Source organism: Gossypium raimondii, chromosome 1 (assembly GCF_025698545.1).
Source record: "Gossypium raimondii isolate GPD5lz chromosome 1, ASM2569854v1, whole genome shotgun sequence".
In the NCBI taxonomy this organism is placed as follows: Eukaryota; Viridiplantae; Streptophyta; class Magnoliopsida; order Malvales; family Malvaceae; genus Gossypium; species Gossypium raimondii.
In genome coordinates, this window is record NC_068565.1 from 11,536,296 (window position 1) to 11,542,945 (window position 6,650).

General features: G+C 28.8%; 1 long non-coding RNA gene across 1 annotated transcript; it reads left to right on the forward strand.

The window, feature by feature from the left end:
- The first annotated feature begins 3,491 nt into the window (after positions 1-3,491).
- Positions 3,492-4,361, forward strand: LOC128041392 (uncharacterized). The gene is made up of 2 exons (XR_008196398.1): positions 3,492-3,605; positions 3,960-4,361. It is a non-coding gene; the product is annotated as an uncharacterized LOC128041392 (long non-coding RNA).
- The last annotated feature ends 2,289 nt before the right edge of the window (positions 4,362-6,650 follow it).

Below are 6,650 nucleotides of genomic sequence, written 5' to 3' on the forward strand. Positions count from 1 at the left end.
TTATTTTGCTCAAGTTTTACAACTTGAAATTTGTTCTCCTGGATATAGGATCCTTCATCCAGCATTGCCTTTATATGTAGCAAAAACAACTCACAATGGCCAACATACAAATTGTATATGCAACAAAACCAAGCATATATCATTTTATTTTTTGCAGCAGCTGCTGAGACACCGAGAAGGAAGCGATAAAGTCTTTCAGATCTGAGATTCTCTGGAATCTCGGTTTCCTATCGGTTTTAAAATTTTAAACCAAGTAGAATGTTTTACTTTGGTCAATAATTTGTATTGGGTAAATTACATTTTAGTCCTTTAAGGTTTAAAGTGGTATGCAATGGTAAATTGTGCCATGTGGCATCCAATGATTGGTCCACGTGTCAAAAAAAATGCTATGTTAAATTTTTGTTGGAGTTTTTAACAGTAGTGATTAAAATGAATGAACTATGTAACATGAGTGTCTAAATTACAAGTTTAGTTAGATGTCTATTTGTATAAATTACCCTTATATTTATAAATTTTTCCTATTCATTGGAAAGTTAAAATTATATTATATGAAATATGTATGTATGTGAAAATGGAATCAATATCACATGATATTATTTGCAAGATCAAACATCAAAATCCGTCACCGTCTGCAATCCGACACTAATTGCTTAAAATCTAAAATTCCAACACTAGTTTTCTTTCCATCCATGTGAAGAAAAGTATATTAGGTTGTGTAAGTTTTTCGTCTCTTAAAACTTGTGGCTCAAAAGATTTTCCGTCGCCTAAAACTTGAGGTTCTAATCATCTGCAGTTTAGTTGAAAAAAGTTCATCACTGAATGGAATGAGTTTTTTTTTTTTTTTTTAACATAATGAATAAATGAGTTAGTTATGAGGTATGGTGTAGTGGTTGTTCATTTTATCCCTTCTCTTTGAAGTTGGGGGTTTGACACTGAGCTATAAAAATGAAGCAAATTTCATAGCTAGTCATTTACCTCATTAGAAAACACCCACAACAAAAGGATTAATTATTACTACTAACGATGAAGTTCGACCAACAAAAACAAACATTCACCAGTATCTCTATGGTTTACATTGGTATGGTGTTGATTACAAGGTCCTCGTAAAAGCTATGTATATATACTAGTAATTTTATTTTTTTGGTTTCCGTATTATTTATAGTATGCATGGAAATCATATATTTAGAGTACATTGTGCATTTAAAAATAAAATTTAATAAATAATAAAAATATGGTCTGAAACTAATAATAATAATAATAATGTATATGTAATATATACGAAATTAAAATAATATAAATTAATTTAAATTGTGAGTAAAAATAAATTTAAATAGGGAAATGCATGTGACTAAGAATATTAAATGTACATCAATTACTTTCTAGTTCAGATTGTCATTTTTTTTATAGTACGTTAAAATGTCGTCATGTTAAGAAGCATTATTAAATATATAATAGAAATGTTAAAATTTTATTTAAAATGTAGTTATAAAAGATTTATTTAACAATTGAATCATGGGTAGAGTAGTAACTTACTTTAAAAAAATCTCATCAAATTTAAATTAGTGTTGAGTTGACTTGTGGTACTAACTCAATAAACCACATTATTAATACTAGATTTTGTTACACCCATAATGTGAGTGAAATAAAACATAAAACATAATATAAAATTTATATTTATAAAAAACTAATAATTAAGTTATAGGTATGATAAAATGTTTATGGTTAAATTTTTTTTAATGAGTTTAATCCTTAGATACATTTGAGTTGTTTTATTTAAACATATTATATAAAAATAATAAAAGATAAAATTACCATTATATTAATAATATTCAATTTTTTTATTAAAAGAGGACTTTTAAGTAATTTCCTAATTGAGTTTGTCGAAACCGTTTTTTTGAAAGCAAAAATTTTGGTTATCGACTTAAAAAAACAAAAACTGGAGTCGCCACCGATCCTTTATTAAGGTGTGATCGGCTCACCTTAAAAATAATTTTGGTGCTGAAATCGAGAAAAGCAGGTTCGGAGTCGATTCATACGAGGAAGGATTAGCACTCTAACGCCCAAAATTGGTACCAAATTGATTTTTTTTATGCCTTGGTGTCGAAAATTTGAAAAGATTTTAAAAGGAAACTTTTTATTTCATGAATGAATCAAAATAATAAGACATTCTTATTTCAAAGAAATAAAACACCACACCCAGTGAGTTAGAGCACAATGTTTTTAAATCTTCAAAATACCCGAATATTGCCTTTTGCTTTTGAAAATTTTTATTTCGAGAAGAAAATGTCATGACCAGTAAGTTAGGACCCAACATTTTTGAATTCCCGAGAATAAGCTTTATTTAAAATTTGCGAATTTATTGCAAAACAAATACTTGGCTTTCTAAATTCATCGAAAAATAATCGCAATCCAGTAAGTTAGGACACAATCTTTCCCGTGAATCATGAATGCCAAATATTTTGGAAATTTGTAAAAATATGATGACTTTAATGCTTCGATAAAACCAAAATATATTTCCCGAAAGATATGTTAAAAGTTAATGTATAATATGAAGCACAACGTTAATTTCAAACACATATGAATAAATATTTACAAATATATATACAAGTACAATATACAAGTAAATTTGCAAACAAAAAGAAGGAATGCAATACATCAAACCAAAAAAACTAATAAAAAAATACATGTATATATGTATATGAAAATCATGAAAATAAAATAAAGATAAAAATTTATATGTGTATATATTTACAAAATAAAAATGTATAAGTGTATGTATTGATAAATCATGAAAATACGTATATGTATATTAAAATATTTACATATGTACAATATGTATAAAATAATAGAATATATATAGAACAATAAAAAATGTTTTTAAAAAGTGTATATATACGTATGAATTATAAAACATGGAGAATATATGAACATTATAAAATATAAATGTATATATATATATATATATTTATAAAACTATGAGAATAAAACAATAATGAAATATATCAAAAAAATATGTATATGCATTAAAAACATTTAATATATAAAGTACATATTATATAGTATATATGCATGCGTATGTATATATAGTAGTAATAATAATAATAATAACAACAAATGGGGACTAAATCAAAATTAAACAGACTTTTAGGGTCAAAAATTAAAAAAACAAAAGGGCCAAATTAAATTGTGCATGAAAGGGGAAGGACCAAATAAATAAATATCCCGCGCTGGCCAAACGGCGCCATTCTAGTGGGTGCAGGCAAATGGCCCCTGGACCAAATTGAAACAAGAAAGAAATTTCGTTGCCGAATTGAAAACACATGAAATAACTATATTAAAATAAAATAAAAACGGGGGACCAAATGCGTGAATTCCCCATTTAGGGCCAGAACGCGCGGATCCTCCCCGGGTCGGGTCACCTACGCGGGTCATGGCACCAAACGGCGCCGTTTTTTGTGCTGCATAAATACCCAAAACAAAACCCAAAAACTAACAGCCCTAATCCCCCTAACAGATTTCAAAAAAAACACTAAGCCCCTCTTTTCTGCCGCCGCAAACACCGATCTGAGGCCTCCCTTGATCCCGATTCGAGCAACAAACAGTAGGTAAGTATACTCCTTCTCTTTTCTTTTCGTTTTTTATTTGAAAAACAAAATATATATATGTATATATATATATATATAACAAACAAAACGAAAATAAACAGTAAAGATGAAGAACTCCCAAGAAAAGAAAGCGAAAAAACCTCTTAAAAGAACAAATTTCTTTTGTATTTCTCTTTAATCCTTTTTCTATCTATTTTTTTTCTCTTTTTTACACTGGATTTTCTCCCCCCCTTTACAGATTTTTCACGGCTTTAAATAGCCGAAATGAAAAAGAAAAATGAACAGAGATCTATTCTGATATAGTTGGTATATTTGCCCGATTTTTGCTCTTCTGTTTTGAGTTTGCTGTTGCAGGTATTGTTGGCGCATGGAGCGGTGCACGCTGGGGAGGGTCGTGGTGCGAGATTCGCGGCGGTGTGCGAGGGTGGTACTGGAGACTGCTGGGGCTTGCGGCGTTGGGGTCAAAGCTGCTAGGGTTTTCGGTAGAAAATTTGTTTAGTGGGCTGTTGGGGTTTGGGCCTAGGTTTAGTTTATTGGGTTGTTTTACTATTTGTAAGGCCTGGACCATTTGGGCCGATTACAGAGTTGATTTCGAATAGACTCTTGATATCAACTTAATAAATCATTTTATATAAGTATAGATAGATATAGAAACAATGTGAGTGAAAAGTTTGTGTGATAATATTCAAATGTAAAAAAAAAAAAAAAAAAATCAAAATAAAGCTTTGGTTAAAATAATAAAGTTAAGATTTTATAGATGCTAGTGGCATGGGTTCAAATTTCTCCATATATAATTTTTTATTAATTTTATTAAAATATGAAAAAACCGAAAGTAACCTCATATAATATAATTTATTTTAAATATAAAAGGGTATGTTCGTAATTTGTATAAACAAATTGGATCCGGTTGACTCGTGATAAAATTAATATATATTTTTATGAAGATGAAAAAGAAAACAGATAAGTTAATTGAATGTAGAATGTTAGAAAAATGGGAATTTGATGTTGATAGGTTATGATAGTTTGATCTACCCTTGCTACTTGCTATCTCTTCGGGTGAGTTGTAACTATCCTTGCTAACTTGTACCAAACTTTGTTTTCTTGAGGAAATAAAATATTCACTTATTCAAATACATTATATTATATACACACTGAATTCTGGTTCATCGTTGATGTGAATAAAAATATTTATGTGATAAATATATATATAAAACTAATATAAAAATCAGATATAATTTTGATTGAAATAAAATTGAGAGAATGAAGATTTTATGTGCATATATATTTTAAATTATTACTTTCAAAATTATATTTGTTATTTTATAAAAAAAATTATACTATTGATAATTTTAAAATTGAGTTGAGACTTAATTGAAAGTGACACCAACTCAATTAAAGGTTTAAATGATAATACATATACACTAATAAGATGTTGGCATAGTTGGCAAAGTTAGAAGCTTTGGGTCCTAAATACCCAGCTCATTGATTGACTCGCTTAGCTATTCCTTCACTTGCCTTGAAACCCACCATGCGTAATTAAATGCATGGGTCTTTAAGTCCCCTCATGTGTGAGTTTTAGATTTGATTGTACTAGTGTATAGTCTGTTGATATTGTAACAATTTGATATTTATAATAACTCTGGCATGTATTTATAACACTTTAAAAAATATATAATATTTCTTTTTAATTTATAATATATATTATAAAATTCTGAATATGTTTCAAATTGTGAATTGAATAGTTATGTTTAACAATTATGTCAACTCAAACTAAACTCTCGTTGCTCCTTCAACAAGACACCCTTAGTCGCAGTTACTGCATTTTTTTCATTTTGTAATTGTAATTACCACTATAATAATCATAATTTTAAAATGTAAGAATTATAATCACAACTATAAATTCTAAAATAATTTATGACTATGTAGGAAGTTTTGTTTATTAACAGTTTGTCTAAGTTTTTCCTCATTGTAATATAATGGCTTACAAACAAAACCATTCATGACGAACTTAAATTTAACCTTTTACGTACTGCTATAATTATCCACACCCAATGATATTCAGACCTAAATACTAATCAAAATTAAAAAATAATAACATCAAGTTAAAATGATTATTTGAATATTTGTCAGCACTTGCATGTCTTGTTGATTAAAAAGTACAAATAAGTTGATAACCACATTACCCAGTTTCTAGCTGGAAACAAACAATTTTACCGATTAATGGCAGCCACTAGAGAATCTGTATCAGTTGCCAGCTTTTTTGATTGACATGGAAAAATTTTCTTCTTGTCAACATTCCAGAGATGATCCAGAATATCCTCTCTTCAGATCACTGTCCTCTCTGTCTCTTTATATATATATATATATATATATCTATATATATATAAGTTTAATCCTACATGATGCCACCTCCTAATTATATGTTGATCTACTGTTTTATATACAATTATATACTGATGGTGAAGGCCAGACAACGAATATCTTTGGCAAAGATTTCCACTGACAAATCTTTTTTAATTTAGTGAATTGTATTCAAGATTATTTCCTATCTTATCATGCTTTTTGTGTCTACTAAAGGGCTTTTTTTCTATATAAAAAAAAAAGGAAATTAAACTGTAAGGTAGCCTCATATAAAATGGAGCTCCTCAACATTTACCAATAACCAAACTTGGACGTGACATTTGGATGACACAACCTATAAAATGTAAGCTGCAAGAATCACGGGAGCTTTAGTACACACCATCAACCCTCTGCAAGAAATGGGGTCACTTTTACTTTCATCACCTTATTTCATTTTAGGATAGATCAAAGTCAGATCAGAAGCTTAATTAATTGTTGCATCATGCTTGTGTAAGGCTGCCCACAGTCCCTTCTTCTGAAATTACGACCATCTGTCTTCATATACATAATGATTTCAGTTTGTATTAGAACACAATTTTATATAATACAAAGTTATGAGACTTTCAAATTAAAATGGACTGTATTTCATAATTAACATGCGGTGACTGCAATAGAATTGCAGCTAAAAACAGGAAGAGTGAAATG